The sequence below is a fragment of the Prionailurus bengalensis genome, chromosome E2 (assembly GCF_016509475.1).
Source record: "Prionailurus bengalensis isolate Pbe53 chromosome E2, Fcat_Pben_1.1_paternal_pri, whole genome shotgun sequence".
Taxonomy (NCBI): domain Eukaryota; kingdom Metazoa; phylum Chordata; class Mammalia; order Carnivora; family Felidae; genus Prionailurus; species Prionailurus bengalensis.
In genome coordinates, this window is record NC_057352.1 from 6,813,307 (window position 1) to 6,824,188 (window position 10,882).

At 42.6% G+C, this 10,882-nt stretch overlaps 1 pseudogene; it reads left to right on the forward strand.

Annotated features, from left to right (window-relative positions):
• Positions 1-9,009: 9,009 nt before the first annotated feature.
• On the forward strand, positions 9,010-10,882 carry LOC122494797 (annotated as a pseudogene).

The following is a 10,882-nucleotide window of genomic DNA, read 5'->3' on the forward strand; positions in this document are numbered from 1 at the left end:
GTCAGCTGAAATCCAATATTCTCCACTCACCAACACTTCCTACTTTCAAATAATTAAAGTTCTTCAGTCATTTGAGGTCTTCCAAGACATGCATGAACAACCATTACAGAAGTATGTGTGAATCACTGTTATAACGACCACCCAGATGGTCACTTCTGATTTCTCACAAATACATGAGGCAGGCATCATTGCAATCCTTGGAAAGATGAGGACCACAAAAGCAGAGACTCTCTCTGAATTTATTCACAATTGAGGGGCAGAGCAGGAATTGGAACCTGGGGGGCCGGTAACAGTTAGTGTATTTAATCCATAATATGCAAAAATACTACTTAGCTGGGTTCTTCAAATAAACCAGATCTAAATTAGTTTTATGTCTGCACATGGTCATTTCAATTTATAATGGTGTTATTTTATTTTAAATTTTTGACAAGTTTCCACTTATTTATGAAGTATTTTTCAATAGGTAAACATTAACTGTAAATCCCACCCTAGAGACCTCAGTAAACTGTAGATGCACAGACTGTAAACTACAACGCTGCAGGTTCCTGCCCCGTGACAACCTGGAATTAATGAATGTGAGAGGGCTCAATATTGGAAACGCAACAGAAAGAATCATTTGCTTTCATTCCAAAAACAAAAGTGCAATACCACAAGACATAGGAGCTCTGTAAGTACTGTCTGATTAAACTGTGTGCATTAGAAACAAAATTAGTACTGTCTCCAATGTATACACACACACACACACACACGCACAATTAATGCCTGAGTTAAATAAAATTAGTAGCAATATAGCAAGCTTTGTGAAAGATACTGAAATACAAGACACATGGAAAAAAATGTTAAGGCAAGAACTTTGTATATTGTATAAGTGAAATAATCTGGAATCTGGATTGGTATTATATTATGTTGGTATTATAATAATATTTAAAATTCATTTTTTATTTTAGAGAGAGAAAGAGAGCATATGTGTGGGAAAGAGGGCAAAGGGTGAGAGACATAGAGAGAACCTTAAACACGCCCCATGCTCAGCACCAAACTCAATGCGTGGCACCATCCATGACCCTAGGATCATGACCTGAACTGAAACCAGGAGTCGGACAATCAACCAACTGAGCTACTCAGCTGCCCCAGGATTATAATATTTTTAGGCAGCAGAAGTATCACAAGATGCATTTGAGCCTAAAAATCTTGCCCTGAAACCTAAGTTATATTTTACTTAAAAGTTGTTTCCCTGACATCACTGGGAAAAGGCTGTCTATAATCAATTGAGATACAATTCTTTAATCTTTTAAGGCATCACAGATGTAGACTTAGAGAAAACATTTCAACTCTAGCAACTGTGATCAGATACACTTTTTTTGCACACAACCAGATTATTACTATACATGCATCCAACTATTTAGTACAAATATGGATGTGTTGTAAGTGCACCTTAGAACCTGACAATTATGCCTACAGTTCATTAAAATAGACTGAACAACATACTGATTCCACAAATACAGCCCTTAAGCACATTAAAAATCAGATTTCATGACCATTTGGGTGAAACCACATACTCACTGTCAGTGAGGATTACACTACACGCCTTAGGAGCCATCAGGGTTGGGTGTAGGTCTAGGACCCCATCTCTCTATACCAGCTCAGTTCCTGGCTCAGGAGGTAATCCAGCTTCCCATGTGGCTTTGGCACTGAGCCAGATTCAAACGCAGAAAGCCCCCTTTGTTCAATCTGGTCACTTACCTGGACTCCTGACACAGTTCCTTCCCTTACAGAGTCTACCTCTCAGATGAACACAGAGAAAACCCACCTACTTCTTCCCGCTGCCTGCATGATAGGCTCTGTGTGATGGTCAGAGAAGTGAGTACGTGTGCAAGATGGGCAGCTGGGCCCTGAGATGTCTTTATGACTCTGTGACCGCCCCCTCCACTCACAATGGCAATTAGCATTTCACCTGAAGCAGCACTGACAGTGACAGGCTTGGGACCTGAGAATATTTTTGCAAACTTTCTCCCCACTGTCCAGTTACCAAGAACAACTACAAGTTTCTAGCTAGCACCTCTAGAAACCACTGGTGTGTGGGAAAGGACGCAAAGCCTGAAAGAAAGAAGAAGCCTGGGCAGGAGCTCACCATGGGCCCAGAACAGAGAGCGCTGGACAGGAGAGCGGGCATGAGTGAGACACGGAGTCCAGGTCAAGGGCTGGGGTGACAGGGTTGAGAGAGAGAAGTAAAGGTTTTCAAGTTATAAACACATGGCCTGTCAGGGGGAAGAAAGGACATGGCATCTGACCTGGTAATCAGTATTAGTCTGAGAAAGACTTTTTTTTTTTTAAGTTTATTTATTTATTTTTTAATTTTTTTTAACTTTTTTAAATTTATTTTTGAGACAGAGAGAGACAGAGCATGAACAGGGGAGGGGCAGAGAGAGAGGGAGACACAGAATCGGAAGCAGGCTCCAGGCTCTGAGCCATCAACGCAGGGCTCAAACTCACGGACCACGAGATTGTGACCTGAGCTGAAGTCGGACGCTTAACCGACTGAGCCACCCAGGCGCCCCATTAAGTTTATTTATTTTTAGAGAGGGAGAGAGCGAGCAAGTGGGGGAGGACCAGAGAGAGAGAGAGAGAGAGAGAGAGAGAGAATCCCAAGCAAGCACTAGGCTGACAGCGCAGAGCCTGAAGCGGGGTTCAGTCTCTCAAACCCCAAGATCGTGACCTGAGCCAAAATCAAGAGTTGGATGCTTAGCCCACTAAACCACCCAGGTGCCCCAGACTTTTTCCCTTTGATCTTCAAATCTCTAGGCCTCTTTGTTATTATCTGGAAAAACCATACTTTGCAAAGAGGCCTATTTTATGCCATTAAAATACCCATACCTTTATGGATTGCATTGTGTCCCATCAAAATGAAATGTGCTAGGGGCTAGCCTGGGTGGCTCAGTAGGTTGAGTGTCCAACTTCAGTTCAGGTCATGATCTCACGGTTTGTGGGTTCGAGCCCTGTGTCAGGCTCTGTGCTGACAGCTCAGAACCTGGAGTTGGCTTCACAGATTCTGTGTGTGTGTGTCTCTCTCTTTGCCCCTCACCCACTCGCACCCTGTCTCTCAAAATAAATAAATGTTTAAAAACAAAAGCAAAAACAAAACAAACAAAAAATTAAAATGAATGTACTGAAGTCTTGTCCCCTGGTAGCTCAGAATATCTAAAGAATACGACCTTCTTTAGAAATGGAATCACTGCAGATGATATGAGTTAAGATGAGATCACACTGGAGAAGGGTACACCTAATCCAACATGACTGGCATCCACAAAAAAGGGAAAATTTAGGGGCTCCAGGGTGACTCATCAGTTAAGTGACCAACTCTTGATTTCGGCTCGGGTTGTGACCTCATGGTTCATGAGATGGAGCCCCAAGACAGGTTCTGTGCTGAGAGTGTGGAGCCTGCTTGGGATGCTCTCTCTCCCTCTCTCTGCTCCTTCCCTGTGTGCTCGCTCGCTCTCTTGCTCTCTCTCTCTCCTTCTCCCTCTCCCTCTCTCAAAATAAATTAATAAACATTTAAAAAAACAAAAAGGGGAAATTTAGAGGCAGACATGCACACAGGGTGAATACCACATGAAGTTATGATTCCACAAGTCAAGGAAGCAGAAGCTGGGAAAGTGGCCTGGAGCAGACCCCCCAGGACCTTCACAGGGTGCACGGGCCTGGGGACACTTTGATCTTGGACGTTTAGCCTCTAGAATGACCAGACAATACACTTCTGTTGTTTCAGCCACTCCATATAAGGTCCTTGTTATGACAACCACAGCAACTGTCACACCTTCCCTTCCACCTGCCTCCCCACAGGCAGACGGACATGAACGCAGAAAAGGCCACCTTTCTATGTCCTTTGCCACAGGGGGGATTCAAACACAAACAGCTCTGATCTGAAGGTCATACCATGAGTTTCTCCTCTCCTGTCTTCAGAGACACTGCCCTCCTAGAAACACTCAAATCCTGCTACAGCACTGGGGACCAGACTGTACCAAGATCCTCCAACAAAACTCAGGCACAGTAACCCCTTTTACCTCCCCATGGGTCAGAGTATGATGTAGATTTACATTTTCTACTTTACATTTTCGGTTCAACTGTTCAAAATGAACAGTGACCATTTAATAAAAGGTAAAGGGTATCCGGATGGTGGAATCTTGCATGTTACAGCCATTTGGAAGGTCAAGTTCGCAAGTATGCAGAGAATGTGAGAATGTGCGAAAATGGTGAAGTCATCCCATCTCAAGAACCACTGAGACCATCCTCATGTGCACAAAGCAACGTGACCAATTATCCACCCCCCACCATGTGTGGAAGAGCCAACATTTAACTCTTTTTTTTTTATTAGGAAATATCACTATGTTTTCCCAATAATATAGGAATATTGTACATTATTCCCCCCAAATACAGAGAAACTTAAAGCTCTTAGAACCCTACCCAGAGGGGCGCCTGGGTGGCGCAGTCGGTTAAGCGTCCGACTTCAGCCAGGTCACGATCTCGCGGTCCGTGAGTTCGAGCCCCGCGTCAGGCTCTGGGCTGATGGCTCAGAGCCTGGAGCCTGTTTCCGATTCTGTGTCTCCCTCTCTCTCTGCCCCTCCCCCGTTCATACTCTGTCTCTGTCCCAAAAATAAATAAACGTTGAAAAAAAAAAAAAAAAGAACCCTACCCAGATAATCACTATCAATATTTTTTTTCATTCAACGCTTTAAATGTGAAACAAGGAGGGTTCTGATAACATGAGTCATTAATCATTTCCATTGAATAAACAGCAGTTTCGGGAATTCAGGATCTATTTCTATTGGCATAATGATACCGCTTTCATACACCTCCAGACAAACTCTCAACCAATTTGTAGGAGAAAGTAGGGGGTCAAGGTTCTGAGACTGCAGATACATCCAAATGTTTGGCCTTTTCTTATTGAATGAATGAATGAATGAATGAATGAATAGGAAAAAAGGAATGTTTCAATCTTATAAATTCATACCCCCTTTCCTGCTGTGCTCCTGAACATACTATGGACATGAACTCTCCTGTGCTTCTTACCCAGGCCTGCTCCCCACTCACTTGTGAGCATTCTTCCCTCCCCATTATCTCCCCTCATCCCCACAGAGACCAGCGGGTGCTATACTCTCAATTTCGAGGCACAGCTTGTCCCCTTGTTCCATCAGGGACCCTCAGTGCCCTGGGACCACACCAAATGCTTCATCTCCTCCCGAACATTTCTAACCCCTGACTCTCACTCCCACCCTCCCCTCCTGGCACCTCCTTCTCCTGAGCCCCCTTTTCCCAATGTTCTACTTCTTACCCAAAACAGTCACATCCCACACACTCAAAGTTTCCCACCACACTCCCCACTTCCAGTGGCAAAGCTCAGAGTACTTTTTCAATGCCGAACACATTAAATGTTGCCATTGTGGCCTATGGTGAGGAGTCCAAAGGGCAATTAGGATCCTCTTGTCTTGCCTCACAGGACTGGAGATATGCATGAAACTTTCGTCTCTGAAAATGTTACTGGGATACATATCCACCTGGTGACCATGTGAGTGACTGTGGGCAAGTGGGACATGTCATCTTGGTGGGTGTGTGCATCGTGAATGCGTCAGAAACATGGACATCTGCATGGGGTGAGTGTGCGTGTGAGGGAGTGAGAGAAGGACTTATTTCAGTACATATTTCAGTGTTTGAATCTGTAAGCGTGCATGTATACGTTTGCACACAATCTGAGTAAACACTGTGTGTGCATTTGTGTGTTTGGAGATGGGTTGTCAGACAAATGGCTCTCTTCCCTGATGTGTCAACTAGGGTGTGAGTACAGAAGAATTAACCACACCCAAAGGGAGGTGTGGCCTTTGCCTCTGCTGCAGGGAGAGACCTCTTGAGTGTTTAATGTCCTGCCCCACGAAAGTGTCTTGGCTTAGAGGCTTCTCCACCAGACTGCCTAACACTGGGATTTACAATGGGCCTTTAGGCCAAAAGTATCATGTCAGCTCTGGAAGGGCTGGAGACGAAAGGTATCAGCTCACCTTGGGGACATAATGGGGACTAAGGTCAGCCATACAGAAGGTAAATGGAACAGCTCTACTAAAAACTCTGGGCACCAAGGCTTGGGTGAGCCTCCATTGTTGGCAATACTCCATGTTTGGCAATAGTCCATGTTAACCCAACTCAACCCCAGAAAGCAACACTCCATGACTCCACAGAGAGAGGACAATGAGGGGATCCACACTGGGTACATTTCCTGGACTCTGCCCCATGCATCTCTTCCCCATCCTATGTTCATCTGTTCACTTTCCCTGTAATAAACCACAACAGTGAGGAGAACAGTTCTTGATCAGTTCTGTGAGTCCCTCTAGAGACCTACGGAAACTGAGTGAGGTTTGGGGAACCTCCAAACCTGCTGCTGGGGTCAGCTGTGAGTGTGGTCTTGTGTGGACCGTGGTCCCTCTAACTTCTCAGCTGGAATAAAATGCTCAGGGGGAAGGGATGGTAGACATAGGCCAAATGGTGACTTCTCTATTGGAAAGCCTCAAGAATCTATTTTGGCTCTTAACTTTAGGTTTCTTCACTCATTACATACTCAGTGAATGCTCCCTAACGAAATTTCAGCATAAGTCTAGAGAACTCTGCTAACCATTCACTGCAGCTGAACTAAGGAAGTAGCACTGGCTTCTCTGATCGTTCAAAGAATGGTACAATCTGCCTGTTAAACTGGTGCTTTCACTTGTGACAGACATTTCATGGACATCTGTCTCGATGGATTGTTGGTTTGTTTGGACTTCCTCACACAGTTGGGATTGAGACACTATTTTTCTATAAAATTTCTCTATCATCATTTCCAAGTCAACTTGTACTTAGCTCTACTAATGAATCCAATCATTTCTAAGATAAATGACTCATGTCAAGTTTTCACTTTTACTCTTCTGTCACTGGACACTGTTTTTAGTTACTTTCTCTGAGATCACTTATCTTGAATACTTCAAAAATGATGCAGCTCAGGGGTTGAAGATTACCACTCAAATTGATTTGGGGTAGAGAACTTCTGAAGGATGCAGTGAATCCAGTAAGATACACCTGTTTTGCTGTCTCCCGTGAGTCAGACCTCAGGATTTCCTCTCTCTTTCCTAGGAGAACCTGTCAGCCTTTAGAGAGCATGAAAAAATAAAAGGGCCGATTTGAAGATATTCAGAAGGAACTTTTAATTGGTCCTGATAAGTACCAACTGGGAAAATGTTTTTTCATGAAGATTCTCAGCTCCACAAGCCTGAACTGTAACTGTGTCTATAGGAGAGATGGTCATTGCACTTTCCGGGGAGGTGAGGTCACAAATTCACAAACCTTTGTCTGAGTCTGGCTGCCTCTTGCAGACATGAACTGGCTGTCGTGACCTCCACACAGAACCAACTGTCCTGACAACAGGAAAGATTCCAGTGAATATTTGTATTTCAGTCTAAGAGGCAGAGTTCTTAGGAAATGAAATCTGAATAAGTACTTGTGTGACCAAAAGGATTCTTCTGGGGTAGAAACAGATCCAATGGTTGATCTAGAGGAGGGGGAGGAATAATTCCTCAGTAAGGAACTGAGAAAGTGAAGACATGGGTGTCCTAGTCCCTACACCCATTCCTGATCCCTCCTAATATAATGTAATGAAATTCTTACCAAGAATGATCGTTGGTGAATGATACTAGTGATAATAAAATGGGTTTTCATAGCTTCTCAAACACTGTAGTTAAGAAATTGATGTGCTATTCACATTCCCTTACAAAAACCATGGGCTACATTCACTGTATTATGAGAGATGTACTTATAATGCCTTCATGCTTATAATAAAGAGTACAACAGAACTATCAGAATAACCTCACTTTGTGCAGAAACCATGTATCTGAATTTATTTCTGGAATAAAGAAAGTGTGTTGTAAAACTCTAGTTCTGGGTTTGTGAGACACTTGAAACAGTTATTGTGTCTCTACTGAAAACATGTGCACTTTCGGTGCTCTAAAGGTTACCATGAGACTGCTTTCCTGCTTCAAGTTAGGGAAGCAGCATTTGGGGAAAAGTGAACTCACTCATTATGGTTTCAGAAAACACTTGGGAGGACCTAATGCATGTATATTATTCTCTCTGATTTAACTATATTCTAACCTCAATCCCAAGCTCACTACTCACTTCACTATGATCAACTTCTACTGTGCATAAAATGTCACATTCGTGTTATGTATGTCTCTTGTAGTTTACCGCACTGCACAAATCCTGCCCCATAGCTAATAGTTACACTAACTTGTGCATTAAAAAACTAAGGAGTATGTGATCTGAAATAAGTAATTATTTGGCGTCCGGCCTGCCATGTTTTATCACATATTAGTGTTTCATGCATCGTGATTTAGGAACAAAGTGACATTGTTCCCTAATGTCCATTGTATCTGTGCTCCAGCAGGACAGCAAACAAGGCTTTCTGCTGCCAAAGTTAAGAGTGACACAATCTTGTGTTGATAAAATCCAACTTGTGCAAGGGCAGGTTACTTTAGGATGATGCTGTGATTAATGGATCTGTGTTTTAGTAGAATCCTCAAAACTTCATTCATATGTCACATTGAATTATACAACAAGTAATTAAATAGAAATGGAAACCTGTTACAAACAAAACTCCCAACGATGTAAACTACAATATCAAGGTCTAAACCTAAAGAGAGAGGTGAATTATGTCAAGGCACAGCTGACATAGTTGGTTAGTGGAGCACAGTGGTCAGAGCACAGTCTATGAAAACTTCACTGTCAACTTCTGGTCCCCACTCTGGGGTGAATTTAGACAGATCGCTCAATTGCTCAACCTCTGTGTACCAAAATTCTCATTTTCTGTACAATGAAAATTATGCAATGCCAATGCGTACCTCATTCAGGTATTAAGACCTACCAAAATACCAGAGGTACAGCATGATAGGACGAATCATGCAAAGTAATGCTGTATAAATATTTTAACTTGAACTCTTGGAATCTCCTTAACAATAACCACAAAAACTTAATTATTTCTCAATGAAAATCTTGGACTTTATTTGATATGATTAATATTGTCCACACGATGAGTGCTCAGGCAGGCTCTTCAAGCTCTCAAGATGATGATCAGTCACTGGGAACTGACTGATTGGCATCAAAGCATTTGCCAATAGGAATGGTCCACTTAGCACAGACCATACAGGGATTCCGGGCACTTTCTCTCTTCCTTACTGCCATCTTTTCCTTTTCCACCTTCATTACAGATTCAGGTCCACAGTTCTGATCTGCAAGTACCTGTTGGCATCCACTTTCTGGCCATTCTCCTTAAAGGTATTCGAAGATAAAAACAGCAAAACACTTCCTCAATGCTTCGGAATGTAACTTTGTTTTCTATCCACGCAATGTTAACAGAGCGTTTCCAATGGCACCACTGGCCTCCTAAGCATCTCCAGCCATTCTGATCAGCTCAAGTAATGACAGGCTTCACATTTTCTCTTTAATATTTAAATCAGTAATAGATTCAGAATTGATTTATCCCATGATGTATCTAATGATTCACATTGTGCTTTTTCCAATGTTAATAGCAAATTTCAGTTTTCTGAAAATGTTGTATTAAGCATATACTAAGCTGACTTTTCCATGGAATATCCTGGTACTTCTCTCCATCTCCTCCTGCCTCTTTAAGTCTCTGGCAATCCCACAGGAGCAAACCACCAAAGTTGCTCTTGATGTCAACATTTTCAATGAGTCTTTTTGTTCACAGGAATGACTGTTGCTCTAATATAAAGGAAAATGTGTTGAATGGCAAAATAGCTTCTAGGGATTTGGCAATAGTAATACTATTCTTATCACAGACAATAGTTGGAATCCTGGGCAATGTCTCTCTTCTTCACCATTATCTAATACCACACTGAAGGCAGGTTGAGACCCACAGAATTGGTTCTGAAGCACCTGATTGTATCCAACTCCTTGGGCATTCTCTCTAAAGGAGCTACCCATGCATTGGCAGCTCTGGGATTGAAATATTTCTTCGATTATTTGGGATGTAAACTTCTTTCATAAGTTCAGAAAGTGGGCAGGAGGGTGTTCATTAGCAGCACCTGCCTCTTGAGTGTCTTCCAGACCATCATGATCAGCCCCATGAACTCCTGTTTGAAGGAGCTTAAAGTCAAAGCCCCAAAGTACATTGGCTTCTCCATTTCCCTCTGTTGGATCATGTGCCTGATAGCAAATTTTATCATTCTTCTGTATGTGTTGTATGTGTCTGGGAAACGGAGGAGCAGAACATCATAAAGAAAAGGGATTTTGGATACTGTTCTACATTCAATCATGAGACAATCACAGTTTCCGTATATGCAGTGTTGATAGTATTTCCTGAAACTTCCTTGTGTGGGCTCACAATCTGGGCCAGTGACTCCATGATTTTCTTCCTGCACAGGCATAAGCAGTGGGTCCAGCACATTCGAACCACTAATGTCTCCCCCAGATCCTCTGCTAAGTCCAGAGCCACCCAGAGCACCCACATCCTGGTGAGCACCTTTGTGTCTTTTTACATCATATCCTCTATCTCTCATGTTTATATTGCTTTTAGTTATAATCCTACATGGTGGTTAATAAACACCTCTGCCCTAACTTCTATATGTTTTCCAACTGTCAGCCCGTTTCTGCTTATGAGATGAGTTCCTACTATAACCGGCATCTGCTTTGTGAGGGTAAGAAACACAAAATCCCCTACTCTTACCAGAAAAATGTAAATGCTATGTTTTTGCATAAAACTCAATTGTTTATTCTCATCAGACACAAAAAGTCAATACAGAATCCGAAAGAGAAGACACATATCTTTCTAAGGTGGAGCCTATAAGTATTTGGGATC